General features: G+C 35.1%; 1 protein-coding gene across 7 annotated transcripts in view; it reads left to right on the top strand.

Annotated features, from left to right (window-relative positions):
• Positions 1–980: 980 nt before the first annotated feature.
• LOC150099713 (OTU domain-containing protein 7B-like) overlaps positions 981–16,473 on the top strand; it is a 258,534-nt gene continuing 243,041 nt past the window's right edge. For 6 of the 7 annotated variants that reach the window (XM_090403711.1, XM_090403710.1, XM_090403708.1 and 3 more), the window contains exon 1: positions 981–1,210. The gene's annotated coding sequence lies outside the window, so the exon portion shown is untranslated. Of the gene's footprint in view, positions 1,211–1,635; positions 1,706–16,473 lie in introns of those variants that run through there. The other variant, XM_090403705.1, reaches the window with a different exon arrangement.

Here is a 16,473-nt window from a genome sequence, read left to right as displayed (position 1 = left end):
AGAATGTGGTCAATGGTACTGCCCTAACCTAACCTTTCCTAGTGCGTAGCATATTAATTAATGGCATAGCAGTTCCAATACTCTAGCTGCTATGCCATTAATCCCATAGCTGTATTTCCATTGAGGTTTTGTATATCATATGCACCTCCAGTTGATCTATTTTTACATAAGCCCTTGCCTCTCTTGTTGCTGTAATATCACCTCCTGCATGATATACTCTTTCAAAGTGTTCACTTTGTGATTCAGTTATTTTTATCTGCTTCAGTTACCTCCCTATTATAGGCCTTGATTAAAATGATTCTTCCATAATCATTCTTTTCTTTATTTGCAACATCCCGAAAGATATCTTTGGGATTACCTTTGACCTGTATTGCTAATTTCCTATCATACTCTGATTTTGCCTTCTTACCATACTGGTAACCATGCTGGCCTTATCGAAAATTCCACACATTTAGACTCTTCCCAGGTGAAGATAATATCATCCCTCTCACCAGTGGGTGTCAATGTTGTCATTTTGGTTACTGATTTTTAATTATTTTCTGGAGTAATACACTTTAAATATGTAAAACTGTTGGCAGGTGAAAGCAGAATTTTCCTGAACACTTCTCTTTTATTACATATCTATTCATTATCATTTGTACAATATAGTTCCATCAGAACCTCATAATTTTCCTTGTAAAAATTAAGTACCTTGCATTCATTTTTCACTCTTGAGAATTCATAACATAACCGTATTCTAGAAGTAAAATTTGAAAACATAAAATAAAATAAATAATAGCAAAATACACCCTCATTAAGATTACAGTATTCGTCTTCTACTTAAATGCTGTATATTCACTGGACTGATATAATTTAAATTTCATTGTATAAAATCGAAAGATAATTTTAACAGTGTTTTTTTATTATTATTTTTTATTTATTTTTGACCTGTCATCTGGCGACAGGTTGGTTTAGCTTGATATCGTGGCTATAAAGTAATAAGTTGGATGATGTGTAAGAGTAGTTTTTATCTTACATTTCAGCTTTTATATAAAGCTGCTCAATTGGATTTTACATTTGGTTTTAAAATAGCATATTTAATTAGCTCAGTACACTCGAAATGATGACCTAGTTAAAAGATACATCATATGATACCTGCTCTCGCTCAACCACTGCTTCCTCCTCCTCTCGCTTCCCTGATCTGTAATGCACCGGCTCCGCCTAAGCGTTGGTTAGTATCTTTGACGCTACCTTTAAACTGATAATTCTTATTCTTAGCGACGATCATTTCAATTTGTTTGTGACTGATATTTTATAATCTCGACTAGTGTTTTCTTCATTTCCATCTTTGTTATTACGGTGCAGTTGGCCAACATATTATTCTGTTAACATTAGTTTGATTAGAATTTAATTGGTCAGTTCTTTTAACACGCTGGGAAAATGCAACATAAAAAAAATAATAATAATAAATGAAAAACTTAATGTAGAAAGCTGTTTCAAGTCGATGAAAACAAAACAAAACAAAAAAAAAATGATGTCAAAATATATTATTAAAATAGTTAACGGAGAGAATGAATGCAGTTATGTTCCGGCAAGTAATACGTCAGCTGAATGATAGACGAACTTGGATTGCTACCCGGAAATCATAACGTATTCAATTGGGTGATGATACGTTTTTCAGAATGCACCCAAAAGTTATCAGAAATGGGAGAAATCAGTATATAAGGTATCGTTTCATTTACAAAGACGTTTAATCTAATTAAGCCTTGCAGAGAAGTACATTGACAGTGGATTTTGCGTTTTCTTTATGAAATATACTTCAAGGGTAGAATTATTGCAATAAACAGTTTGTATGATCAGTTTGTGATAAGATAATTCTGCGATTGCTGAGAAAGATAAAGTGTAAACGCAGCTAAACAGTTAAATGATATATATATATATATATATATATATATATATATTCTCGGGGATATGTAGTTAAGGCTTTTAAATATATATACTGTATGTATAATCTTCCAGCATCATATTTTGACGAACGGTAATCATTACAATTAAATCGACGCAGTGATGGTGCTATGTTTTATTCATGAAAAATATTTCAATACTTAATAAATGAAGTGGAAATCAGTAATTTTCTAGTTAAAAAAAAAGAAGTTTTCATTCTGAAAAGGATCCACTACTTTTTAAACCTAAAAGATAAATATTTATGCATATTGCATTTCTTTTTAAGTTTTAGTATTTTTGAATGCTGCATCCCCCCCCCCCATCCTTGAGTAAAGTATGATTTCTCATTTTAATTATCACTGAGTGTATCACATTCTTTGGAATTTGGATGATAATATATACTTGGGTGTACTGAAAGAAGAAGACATTGCAAAGCATTCAAGATGTTGAACAGCGTTAATAATGAGAACATTGACCAATCTGGTCTGAATTTATAGTTTTTGAGACCCCTAATCTATAGCTTTCAAGTTTTCTCCCCTCTACTGTAAATTACCTAACATTTTTTGGGTTGTCTATACTGAAATGGATGCTCCTTGTAATGTGAAGCTCTAAGTTGTAGCTTGTCTAGTTTACATATAAATCTGGCTCTGCTAATATATGGGCAAGAAAGTTGTCCCATTGTATGCATAAAGTTTTAATCAGGCCACTGTACACAAATTTTGCTAAATTCTGTAAAAACGGAAGGAGGTGAATTAGGAATCTTTTTGAAATTTCAGAGATGGGTAACAAAAGTAAAAGTTTAATATTAGAATTTTGAATTTAGCTTTAAGTATGGATTGAGGAAATAAAATCTGCAGCATTATAAATTAGAGAAAAACAAATTGTTGTATTATAAGATTGTTATATTCTTAGATTGGAATTATTAGATTTCACACAGAAAGAGTGTGGGTTGAGTAAGAGCAAAGGATCACAAATTTTTTTAAAAAAAGGTGAGAAAGAGAATTGTTGTACATTCTTTTACAACAGTAGTAGAATGGGCAGTGAATGGATTTAGTATGCAGTATTGAGATATTTGACTTCTGAAATATCTTTTTTGACTCCATGCGAGAACTTTGTTGGTAATATTTTCTTCTTTTTGCTGTTTGTTTTAATTTTGATACCTCAGTATTACATTAATTTGTGCAAATTAATATACCTATAGTGTTTTTGACTCTCATTTATACTTAAAAGAAAATAAGTGTTATGCTGAACCACTTTGTGTCTTTCTAAGCATCATAAAATCTACTGGGTGACTTAGAACATGATACTGCTTTTTTTTTTTTTTTTTCAAGTATAGAGTTATTATAACAGTATTTTAATGACTAATATGTTCAACAAATATATAAATGTCTGCAGCAAATAATTTGCTATCAGTTTATTAGCAGTATTAAAACAAATATACTGATGCCTCATATTGCAATAAAAAAAAATCATAGCCATATTCAAGAAGCAACTTTCAGAATATAAATCAAGTAATAAATGTGGTAACTATAGGTCGCCTGTACATGTCTTATACTCCCTTGTAACACACAAGCAGGCAAACTAAGCTTGGCAACTTGCCAAACCAACTTCTGCTCATTTGATTATGTTGCAACCTGGTATGAATAAAAATGCTTAACTAGAAGTTGATAATAAGCTTGCAGAAAGCACTTCCACATATAGCACATGCACACTTTAAAAAAAAATTAATAATAATAAAATATAAAAAAAACAACTTATTTCATTTTATATAAATTGTTATGCAGACAGAATTGCATTATATGCTAAGGCACTTCAATTTCATGGTAAATTATTTCTGTTAGTGATTTCTGAAAGAAATCACTTCATAAATTTGAAGTTTTATAAGCATATAAATTTTGTGATACTGTAGTTTTTATTACCTCAGAATATTCTTCTGATTTTGAATTATTAAAAAGAGGATCTAATTTTTTTTTTAATTATTATAAAGTAATGTATATAGTTTATTTCTATATTTAATGAAATATTTTGCTAATCAGTATTACTGTGGTGTTAAGTTTCCATGTCAACAGAAAGTTCTATTTGACTGCAGCAATCGTATATTTTTACTGTCATCTGAAAGAAATTAAGAAGTATTTTTCTATAATTGTTTGCTAATTACAAGTAAATTACCTTCCTGTAACAAACTGACAAATAATAATATTAATGTGGAAATAATAATAATAATGGAGAAGTCATATTTCTATATATGAGTTGCCAAAAGGTAGCACACCTTATTATTAAAATTCTGTGGATTAGAGATAAGTTTATGGAAGTTTTTTCACTTGGCTATGCTACCAATTATTTGGTTTGATCCTTTATCCAAGTGTAAGCAAACAAAGTTTACACCTGAAGTATTTTCTGGACTGGAGCAACTTGCGCCAAAGGTGGTATAACTTCTCATCATTTGCCTTAGTATCCCATAATGCAAAGCATGTCTTTGCAGACATGTATGCATTAAGGGAAGGGTTACTACCCAGACCGGGTTGACCTTTATTGAGGTCTCATCAGTGGGAGCCAGACCCAGAGGTGGTAATACTAAGGTGGAAGTAATGGAGAAATCATATTTCCATATATGAGTTGCCTCACACCTTATTATTAAAATTTTCTGGATTAGAGATAAGTTGATGGAAGTTGATGCATATCCGCAAGGAGATGTGTTTTGCATTATGGGATACTAAGGCAAGTGATGAGAAGTTATACCACCTTTGCCACGAGTTACCCCAGTCCTGAAAATACTTCAGGTGCAAACTTTGTTTGCTCACACTTGGATAAAGGATTAAACCAAATATATAGTTGGTAGCATAGCCAAGTGAAAACACTTCCAATAACTTTACTGAATGCTTATGGTAACCCTTGTGTCAGAAGCAGATTCAGTAGGTCAAATAATGAATGCTCACTTCCTCAAGATCTATCAACCTGGTGTATGTAACATAGTGCACAGTGTTACCACAACATTGAATGAAAAGATGGAGGTGTATGAGGAGGTTCTAGAGCTGTTGCATAACTTGGATAAGAATTCGACAATAGGGACAGATGGAATATCAGCACATGTTCAGCCAGACTGGCTGGGCCCTTGACATGTTTGTATAATTTAAGACTTAGCTCAGGAAAGATCTCACAGGAATGGAAAGATTGTATAATAATCTCATTGCAAAAGGGCAGTACAAAGACTGATGCATCCAACTATTGACCTGTTAGTATCTTTTGGGGGGTGATTGTAAAGACTTAGAGAAATTGATAAGAACTCTTTGATAAGAAAGTATATCTTGTTTATCAACTCAAGAAGTTGATAAACAAGATATACTTTACCAGGAATAACATGAGTTTACTAAACAGAGGTCATGCCTCAGCGATTTGCTAATATTTTATGATAATGTTATGGCTGAGTTGGATAAAGGGAATGGATACATCGTGATGCTATTGAACTTTGATAAGATGTTTGATACCACTTGAAAGGTAGCTACATCAACTAGAGAATATGGGATTGGAATATTATCATTATGCTGTCCTCCAAGGACTCATCACAGGAGGGCGCTCTACTCAACTCCACTACACACATCTGTCTTCCTGACTACTTAATTCTCCTACTACACACAGTTACCACCAATGCCATCTATTGTCCATCATCACCAAACAGTATTTAATTTTTGTTTTATCTGTAAATTGTGTGTGTTCTGAAGGCTGATTTGCCTGTACTGTTGCCTTAGATAAGTTGGTGACTGATGGACAGGTATCAGAAAGTAGTATGCAAATCTCCCAGATTCAAGGTGACCAGTAGTGTTCCCCAGGGATCAGTCCTTGGATCATTGTTGTTTAATCTATGCATTAATGATTATTGGAATGGACTTCACAGCAGATCTTCAATTTGCTGATGCAACGATTGGCAGCACAATCAGAGATGTGACTAATATACTGCATCTACAGGATGCTTTGAATAGGCTGAAAGTGTGGGCAAATGATAATGGCTATCAATTCAACATTAGTAAATGTAAAGTTTTGCAGTTTCATGTGATGTGATATCCAACAGCATATTATATTGGTGGGATTATGCTTGAAGTAACTGGCAAAGCTAGAAATCTTGGAATTATGATGGATAGAAAGTTGAAGTTCAAGGGTTGCATAGGAAAAATTGCAAATACAACTCGGAGAGTAATTATGATGTTGAAACAAATGTTGACATATAAAGACGTGGAAGTCATTTTCACATATGAAATTGGAATTATGGAATGTAGATTACGAGGATAGACTGAGGGTGTGTGGACTGGAAATACTGGTAAACAGAAGAAAGAGGGGGTGATTTGATAGAGGTGTAACAGTTTTGAGATGATATTTATTGGATATTGGTTGATAAAATTTTTCATTATGTGGAAGGTGAGGAGAGGACATCTGTGGGGCATCCGTGGAAGTTAAGTTTGTGTACAGTTAAGAAAATGGTAAGAACTGGATTTCTCTCTCGGTTTGCTTGTTGAAGTAGTGAGCGCATTTAATGAAAATGAGTTTAAGAGAAGGTATGATAGCTGGTGGGAGTGATATATGAACTCCCTGGAGGTCTAATAATAATAGTAAAATTAGCTGAACAAGCCAAAGAAAATTCCGTGTTTTTAACTGTATGGTGAGTAAAAAAAATAATTAGGAAAGAATAACTTTAATGGATGCTAATGGTAGGGAGCTAACAGAAACAAAATGTATAGTTAAAATACTGTGTGATCATTTTGTGAGTATGTACCTGTATGATACACATGCTATGTGGTGACTGATGTAATAGGACTCAGTATAAGAATAGAGATAGATGAAGTGGAGTTGTTCACGATATTAAAAAATCTTAGTGTGAATGTTATACTGGCTGAGACATCAGCCACATTTTATAAACTGCAAGAGAAATTGCAGTACCTTTAACTAAGCTGTTAAATATTAAGTCTCATCACTGCAGACTCGAATTATAGACCATTTAGTATCTCAGGAGTAATGGTTAATGTATTTGAAAAGTTGAATAAGGGCAGAATCCAGGAATAGGCAGATAGGAATATGATACCTTATGAAGAACATGATGGCTTTGTGAAGGGTAGTTCTTATCTCAGTAATTTGCTCACTTTTTTTTTTTTCAATAAAGTGACAGCTGAGTTAGATAATGGAAATGGCAACACATTACATTTGCGGGACTGTGCAAAGGCATTTGAGAGGATATTGCATGGAACCCTATTATGTAAGTTGGAGTGAATGAGAATGGACATGATGCTGGTGATGTGAATAAGAGGGTGGCTGATGGACAGACATCAGAAAATAGCATATATATTGGAATTGATTTAAAGAGAAGGTAGGTAACCAGTGGTGTGCCACAGAGTGCTCTACTTGGATCTTCTGTTCAGTTTGTACATTAATGATATTGAAAATGTGTTTTTGTTTTTTTGTAGGGGGGTTGGGAAGAGATCATTTCCAGTTTGCTAGTGATGCTAAACTGGGGAGAGCAATAGCTAATAAAGATAATGTAAAGATTCTTCAGAATAATCTAAATTTCTTGGGCAAAGAATAACGGCAGCTAGTTTAGTCTGTCAGAGTTTCAAGTTATACACTTTTTGATGCAGAAACTATAGGCTGTATATTATATAGATTGCAAGAGAAGTTCAGATGACTGCAAAAAAGTGTGAAAAAAAAGCTCAAAGGGTTACTTGGATGTCAAACTTGCTCATAAGAAGGGATAAGGACATTATTATCCCTATTTATCAGGTTTTAATATGACCACATCTGGTAATTGGTGTTCAGCAACCACATCCAATTACCACATCCTTGTTCTCCACCAGTGGAGAACAAGGGAACAAATCTTCCAATCATGGATTGAAAGATTTTTTTTAGCATCATTTACTTTATAAAAACCTCTCCTCGATGAGTCTTGACAGACTTTATGTTCTTAGGAAGGACCTCCCACGATGAGTCTTTTGACTCCATGGAGGCCTGAATAATAATAATAATATTATTATTATTTCTATCATAATCCCCTGTTTTATATCTACTTTCCATTCCACAAACATTCCATCATTTGGTTGCCTGAGTTTCTTGGGGAATGTGGAAGTGGTTGCCTGAGTTTCTTGGGGAATGTGGAAGTGCCAGAAAAGATCTAAGATGTGAGTGACCAAAATGGCGACTGATTTGTGAAGCACTCTTTGAAGGTGTTTGTGGGTTATAACCATAGGCACACCCAGGCAGGGCCCCCCCTCCCTCCAAGAGAAAAAGGAAAAAAACACTAGAAAAATTTCCAAAAATCTTCTAATTAAAATTACTTTTTTTTAAATTTTATATTGTGTCATGTCTTCTATTTCTATGCTATTTATGAATTAGCAGTCACATATAAGGTGGGAATACCCTATAGCACTTCGGAATCCTGGCCACTGAATGCAAGGCTACTTCATTTGTCCGAGCCGGGCCAGAGGAGATCACAGGTGTCATGTATTGGCGATCACTGCAGATGCTCAGTCATAGCTCAAATGCAATGCGTAGTGTGTATTCTCAAATTGTCTACTCAACTCGTCTCCCCCCCCCAAGATTAAATCTTGAGTGCTTGGCCCCCTCCAAGATTAAATCCTGAGTGCACCACTGGTTATAATGTTTTGCATGAAGGCATAAAAGAGGGGATATGATAAAAATATATGTGAATTTTATAGAGTAGATTCTAAAAAAATCTTTCATATCATGATTGGTTCAGAGAAGAACAAGTGGTTACCCCTGTAAGTTATGTAAGCATTTGGTTAGCAAGGATATAAGGATGAAGTAGAATATACCTATGTAATAATATATATTATATAAGTATGTTTAATACTGTGTATTATGCACACACATGCATAATATGCAGTGTTTTGAACTGGCTTGCATAATTAGGAGCCCATTTTGTAATGCTAAAAGTTTTATCCTGTGCAGTATTATTAGTTTTTGTTACTGAACTTCTAGATACAAAATTTTGTTCTGTCATTTCATTAGTAATGAATTATATGATGTCCTTAGCACAGATGAAGGATGTGACATATTCTCTTTGGTTGTAAAAGAATTGTGTTCTGTTCTCATCATAACATGGAGAATCTGTATGATTTTTATCAAATGAAGATGAATTAGCCCATCTCATACAGAGGCAAGTTTTTCTCTGGGACACTGTGGTTTTTCCTCCTACAAACACACTTGCTAGAGAATGGATGTCATTAACAGACAAATATGTATTTGTAGATACATCAAAGTACATCTGCACCACTTTGCACATGGATTTTGAGGGGATGAAGGAATTTTAGAAGAGAGCACAAAAGATGCTAACAAGAACGACTATGTATAGCTGCAAAAAAGCTGGATTGTAATAGTTATATGATGGAAAAATGTAAGTTTGGTATTGAATGGATATTGACATTGGGAAAATTTTCAAAAATGAGTAACAGGATAGCATAATAAGATTTTCTTGGCACTTGTGAAAATCCTATAATAATTTTGGTTTAGAAAGGTAATACCCGAGGCTCTTGGGATTCAGTTGTCTGTGAACAAAATTAATAATATTACCAACATATTTTCGTAATCACAACTCATGAGAAAAACTATACTAATTACTAGTAAGCTATCATAATGTGATTTAAACCCATATGTCATTCTCCATGATCATAATGTATTTTGGGATTGCTCTCTAATAATATACCAGCCTGAGTTTTAAAAAATCTGTTTTTCACTTCTAGCTTTAATGAATACATATCCGTTAGACTTATGCTAGTACTTCTAATATTTCTGACACATATCCATGTAAGTGTCAGACATTTTAAAAGATTAAAAATGGATGATTTATGTGATTACTTGCTTATTCACAGAATTTTCAGTAAGCATTTCAACTGGTCTCAGTGTGAGGTGCTATATTTGACAGATGTCTAGTGCTTTTGCTCTCTATTCTGGGCAGATAGTACTTTTGCTCTTTAATTCTAAGTAGATGAATTTTATTACCTGTATGTGAGACCACAACCCTCTTTATTGAGATTCTGAAGTGGATTGAATAAGTTTAATTTTTGGTCCCACAAGCTGGATATTATCTAACCCTATAGTGCCCACCACAAGTACTGTTATGTGCCATCCAGTTGTTTTTTTGACTCTTGGTGATCCTGTGAACAAAGGCTCTCCATCCCACTTGGCCTCTTGTCTTTTCAATAATTGTAAGTTCAAGTTGGTAAGTTCTTTATGTTATCCATCCAACTCTTTTGTGGTCTTCCTCTTCTCATTCCCTTAATCTTCCCCAACATAACTGCCTTTTCCAATGATTCATCAGCTCACATAAAATGTCCAAATGACATCAACTTCTGTTTAGCAATTATTGTTTCCAAGGAGCATTCTGTCTTTATATTCTTTAAAACCTTATTGGTCATTCTTTGCAGTCCATGAGATTCTTAGTCTCCTCCACACCCATAATTCAAATGAATCAATTTGCTTTCTATTTTTCTTCTTAATAATCCAGCTTTCAAATCCATACATCACTACTGGAAATACCATTTGCTTTGACAATTCTAACTTTTGTGGCCTTACTCACACCTCTATCTTTCATAATTTTTGTCAGGTTTAACATCGCTTTTTTTTTCCCATGACTATCCTTCTTTTAATTTCATCTTCACATTTACCATTTCTGATTCTGGACCCCAGTAAATCATAACTTTCAACAATTTCTATTTTATCTCCCTCTATTATAAATTCATTTAAATTGCCAGAAGTTATCACTTTTGTTTTACTGACGTTTAAATTAAGCCTGGCTTTTTTACTTTCCGTTTTAACCAGTAGAATCAACAGCTCCAGAGCTGCCTTAGTTTCTGCTATGAGAGTTGTATCATTTGCACATCTGCCACCACTTCCTTAGTTTCTGCTATGAGAGTTGTATCATTTGCATATCTTAAATTATTTTTCTGCCACCAATCTTAGATCCAGTTGGATCTTTGTCTAAATCAGCCATTCTCATAACATATTCACTGTAAATATTAAAAAGGTAGGGCAACAGTATACAACCCTGCCGCACTCCTTTTTCCACTCGTACACTGGCTGTTTCTCTAAAGACTGTTTTTACTGAAGCTTCTTGATTGTCATACAGCTCGCTTATCAAGAGAATTAGATGTTCAGGTATTCCCATTGAGCTTATTACAATTCACAGTCTGTTGTGATCTACACAATCAAAAGTTTTCTTATAATCAATAAAACAGATGAATACTTCCTTCTGAAATTCTCTTGTTCTTTCCATAATCCATGTCATGTTTGCTATTTGGTCTCTAGTTCCTCTGCCTCTCCTAAAGCCTGCCTGTTCTTGTGGCATTTCTCTATTTACATATGGCTCCAACCATTGTTGAATCAATTTCAGCATAACTTTGCTTGCATGTGAAATTAAAGTGATGGTTCTATAATTCTCACAATCACTGGCATTTGATTTTTTTGGGATTGGGATGAATACAGATGTTTTTCAATCTCTAGAGCAGTATATTTTCTTCCAAACCTGTTGACAAATTTCAGTCAATATATTCACTACTTCATCCCCAGCTGCTCTCAATAGTTCCACTGACGCATCATTTTGGCAGCTGTTTCATTGATGAAATCACTTTACTTTTCATTAGCATGGGTTCCTGAACAAATTCTCCTTCAATATTATTATCTTTCTTGTACAAATCTTTTATATACTCTCCTTACCTTTTTTTTTTTTTTTTTACTGCTTTTTTTTCCATGAGACATTTACCTGAATTACTTTTTACAACTTCTAATCCAGGGATAAACTTCTCTGTAACATCATTTATTTTTCTAAACAGATCTCTTGTTCTACCCATAATATTGCTTTTTTTCAGTTTCCTTGCACCTTTTGTTTAGGTGTTTTTCTTTATCTTTCCTAGCCTTTCTTTGGAAATCTGCACTCAGTTGTTTAACCCTTTCTTTGTTTCTCTAAGTTTTATTTTTCTGCTTTTCTCTGCTATTTGAATAGCTTCTTCTGATAACCATTTGCAATCCTTCTTTCTTGTTGCTTTATTAAGAGTCTACTTTGCTGCTTCTATGACTGTACATTTTGTTTCTTCCCACAGTTCTTCAAATTCTCTTCCTGCCTTCTCTAAACATTTTAATTTCTTTCTGACTTACTTTAAATGCTTCATTTATGGGATCTAAGTCAAATCTGATACCTGTCCTTTTGTTCTTTTTAGCCCTTAATTTCAATTTAATTTCAGTAATCAATAATTCATAATCTGTCCCACAGTCTGCACCAGGTAGTATTTTTGCTGCTTGGATAGCACTCTTCCACCTTCTGCTGGCAACAGTATAATCTATCTGATTTCTCTGTTCTCCATTAGGCGAGGTCCATGTGTACAATTTTCTTTTATGTTGTTGGAAGCAAGCGTTTGCAGTAAAGCACAAAACTCCAACATCCTTTCTCCTGCTTCATTCCTCAATCCTAAACCAAATTTTCCAGTGATGCTTAGTTCTTTTTTTTTTACTGACTTTTGTATTCCAATCACCTAATATCAAAAGAAAATTTGTTTTATCAATACTGTATATTACTTGTTGCAAGCTGTTGTAAAATTCTTTTACCTCATCTTTACTTGAATCTGTAGCAGGTACATATACCTGTATGAGTGTAACATTCACTGGGTATGCTTTTATTCTGATTAGAATTATTCTCTCGGACACAAAACCCAAATGTATTTTCTGCATTCTCTTCTAACTATGAATGCTACTCTATTTCTTCGAAGGTTTTCATGTCAAGAGTAATACATCTGGAAATCATCGGTACCAAAGTAACCCATTCCTGTCCATCTCAGTTCACTAATTCCTAACATCGTAACTCGATTTCTTATCATTTCTTTCTTCATCAGTTCCAGTTTTTCTTGATACATACTTCTTACATTCCATGTTCCTATTTTATGTAAATCAATAAAGTGGAGGTGTCTTCTTCTGAGATTAACTCTATCAGAAGTTGAACTTTCAAAAGGCTTTGATCCAGCTTCATCATTCTTGTTACCTTCACTGGAAGTTCCTCTCTGCTCTTCCCCAGTAGACATTTCAGTGCTTTCCGACCTGGGTGTCCCACCTTCCAGCACTATATCACAATAACTTAAGCCTCTGTTCATAAGATTTTCTTGGCAAAGCATATACAGAAATGGTTTGACATTGCCTTCTTTTGTGCTTGTTTAGCCAACTAAGTAAGGCTAAACAAACTGTGAAAGAGATGAAGAAAAGTGAAATGGGAAAGATTGAGAGGGGGGAGGGAGAAGAAGCAAGAAGGAAAAGAAGAAAGAACAGTAGGGGCCAGTCAGATAATACAACAGATATATATTACATGAAATTATATTGCCTTACAGGGACAGAAAAAAACCAAACGGACAAGGGGCAGACCAAGGTTAAGCTGGTCACCACTATTAAGAAAGCTGTTAAGATCAGCAGCCTTCCTGGAATGCTCCCACAGATTCAAGTCATTTCCTGGATCAGGTGCAAAATTCATATTTTCTGTTTACAAGTGGTAAAATGGCTTATCACCATATTAAAATACGCTGATGAGAGAAAGGTGTAGAATGATTTTCTGCTTGAATAGAAAACACGTGTACATGAAGTAACAGAAATGCCTATAAATAGCAGTTGAATATTATTGGGGGGGGGGATATATATTGTCAGCCTCTTGCCTGAGTGGTTAGCATACCTGCCCTTTAACCAACAGGCTACAGTGTGAAACCACCACCTTGCTTACTGGAGGTCTGAAGTGGCTTGAAAAAGTTTTGTGTTTGGTTTCTAGAGCTGGGTTTCCCAACTATTTAATATGTATATATGAAATTGATTAAAAAAAAAAAAAAATGGGGTGAAAAAATCCTTGGCCCACCCCCGGTACAAAATATACTATAGGTTTGTATATTATTATTATTATTAACACTAGACCTCCATGGAGTCAACGGACGACTCATTGTGGGAGACAAACACTGTTACAAACAAAGCCCATCAAACTGCATTAAACTTATTCAGTGTATCTGCACTCGCCACAGGGTCAGCCAACACATTTCATCAACTACTCTCTATGCAAAGAACTTGCACTTTATGCTCCTGCTCACACCCTCCTTATACAGTTTCCAAGTATGTGTCATCTTGTTCTACCCCCCTTTTCCCATTCTACAAAAATTTCTTCCACAATAACCGGGTAACAACTCTTTATCAAGTTAAATGTCTCAATCATAACCCCCTCTCTTCCTCTTTGCAAACTGCAATCCCTCAATCTGCCCTCATATTTGACATTCAGAAGATCAGTTGTGACTTTAGTCAGTCTTCTCTGGATCCTTTCCAGTGTATATCCTTATCACCATAAAAACCACAGGATCAAATCTGTGCACAATAATCCATGAGGCCTGATCAAGGCCTTATACAATAGAACCAGGAACTCTTTATTTCTGAAGTTAAGGTCCTCCGCATCATTGTCATAATCTGATGTGATGTCTTCACAACTTGTGCAAGGTGAACTCTGGACTTCAGGTCCTTGTCCACTATCACTCCAAGGTCTCTTATCTCCTCAGCTTCCTCCAAAATTTCCCCAATAAGTCTATACTTTGCATCGCATTGTTGTCTACCAAATTTCAGAATCTTACTTTGCAACATTGAATTGACAGTTCCAGACTGATGCCCACTCATACAATCTATACAAGTCCTGTAAGAACACATCTGCTTGGTTCCTCATCACTCTCCTCAGATCATCTGCAAACAGTTGTATATCACCAGTTAAACCTATCCCAATATCATTAATATACAAATTAAATAACATTAGTCCCAAAACTGACCCCTGAAGCACACTACTAGTGACTTTTCTCTTTCAAGATTGTGGCCCCCTCCCATACACAACTTGTTGATGCCTATCTGATAACTATTTGCCTATCCAATTCACTATTCTATCATCCAATTCCATCTGCTTCAGTTTAGTGACCAATTGGTGGTGTGGCAATCTATCAAAAGCCTTTGCAAATTCTAAGTGTACCACTCTATATCCATCTCCCTTGGCCAATACATTCATCATCATCTTGTTATAGTACATAAAACAAGTTTGACTGTTAAATTATTTAAAGAATTTACAATGTAAAGTGGAATATTAATTAAAAGAAACTTTTTCGGCAATATCACATTGCCATCTTCATGGGAACATACAACTATGACACGTGAATGCAGGCACTACAAAAAGCAAATGAGGCAGAAGAGAGAAAACTACTGTTGTTCCTAAAGGTGCCCCCTCATGGGCTATTGGGTTGTCTTGGCTGTTGGGCTGAAGTTCTCAAGATGCAAGCTTCCCAAATTTGGGACAGTCTCATGCACCCAATTTGTTGAAGTTTGGAAAGTTTTTTTAGAGCTGAGGCTGATTCCATGAACAACCTTTCATATTTAAATTTGCTGTGGTATATTAACGTGGCTTTGTTATTATTATTACCCCAAGACCTCATGGAGTCAAAGGCATTCCAATCATTTACAACTCTGCATGAAAAAAACCTGCTTCTCGCTTCCCTACTCACATCCTCTTTATATAGTTTCCAGGGATGACCTCTGGTTCTCCCCCGATCTCCCACTTTTTTCTGGAGCACTTCTCCAGCATTGATCCTATAACAACCCCTTACTAATTTGTGAGTCTCTATCATATCTCCCCTCTTCCTCCTGTCCACCAGACTCTGCAAATTACATCTTCTCAATCTTTCCTCATACTCGACATTCCAGAGGTTAGAAACTACCTTAGTCAGTCGCCTTTGGAGCTTTTCCAATATCTCTTCATCCTTCTGAAAACCAGGTGACTAAATCCATGCAGAATAGTCCATGTGTGGCTTAATCAAAGCCTTATACAATGGAACAAGAATCTCCCTACTTGTACAAGTCGGTGTCCTCCGCATCATTCCCAGAAGCCTTTGAACTCGTATCCCCATTTCCATGCCCAATCACTCAATTTATTCAAATCTTCTTGTAAGGCCACAACGTCTTCCTTACTCTTTGTGGTTCATCCCAACTTTGCATCTGCAAACAACTGAATATCTCCATCTAAATCTTCACCAATATCATTAATATACAAGTTAAACAGTAATGGCCCTAAAACAGACCCCTAGTGGAGGACCTCAGGGGCCGTACGCAACTTGTTGATACCTATCAGATAGCCAGTCTCCAATCCAATGCACTAATCTAACATCCAACCTCATCTGCTCTAGTTTGACTGTCAACTTATCATGAGATAATCTATCAAAAGCCTTCGCAAAATAAAAGTATATTACTGTGTATCCTTCTCTGTCAAAGGAAGTAGTTACTTTATTGTAATAAGTAGATTACTGAAACATGACCTCCCTTTAGCAAATCCATGCTGTCCATCAAAGATAATATCACTGTTGTCAACCCAATTCTGGATCCTAGTTCTCACAAGCTTCTCCAACAACTTAACCACAACACCTGACACACAGATAGGCCTATAGTTTGATGCTTGAGTTCGATCACCTCCTTTATGAATTGGCACAATCTTGCCCTCCTTCTACTCCTTAGGAACTG

Source organism: Typopeltis vanoorti, chromosome 14 (assembly GCF_054136105.1).
Source record: "Typopeltis vanoorti isolate ZY-2024b chromosome 14, IOZ_Tvanoo_1.0, whole genome shotgun sequence".
NCBI lineage: Eukaryota > Metazoa > Arthropoda > Arachnida > Uropygi > Thelyphonidae > Typopeltis > Typopeltis vanoorti.
The sequence above is the reverse complement of the archived record's forward strand: the minus strand, read 5'-3'. Positions and strand labels throughout refer to the sequence as shown.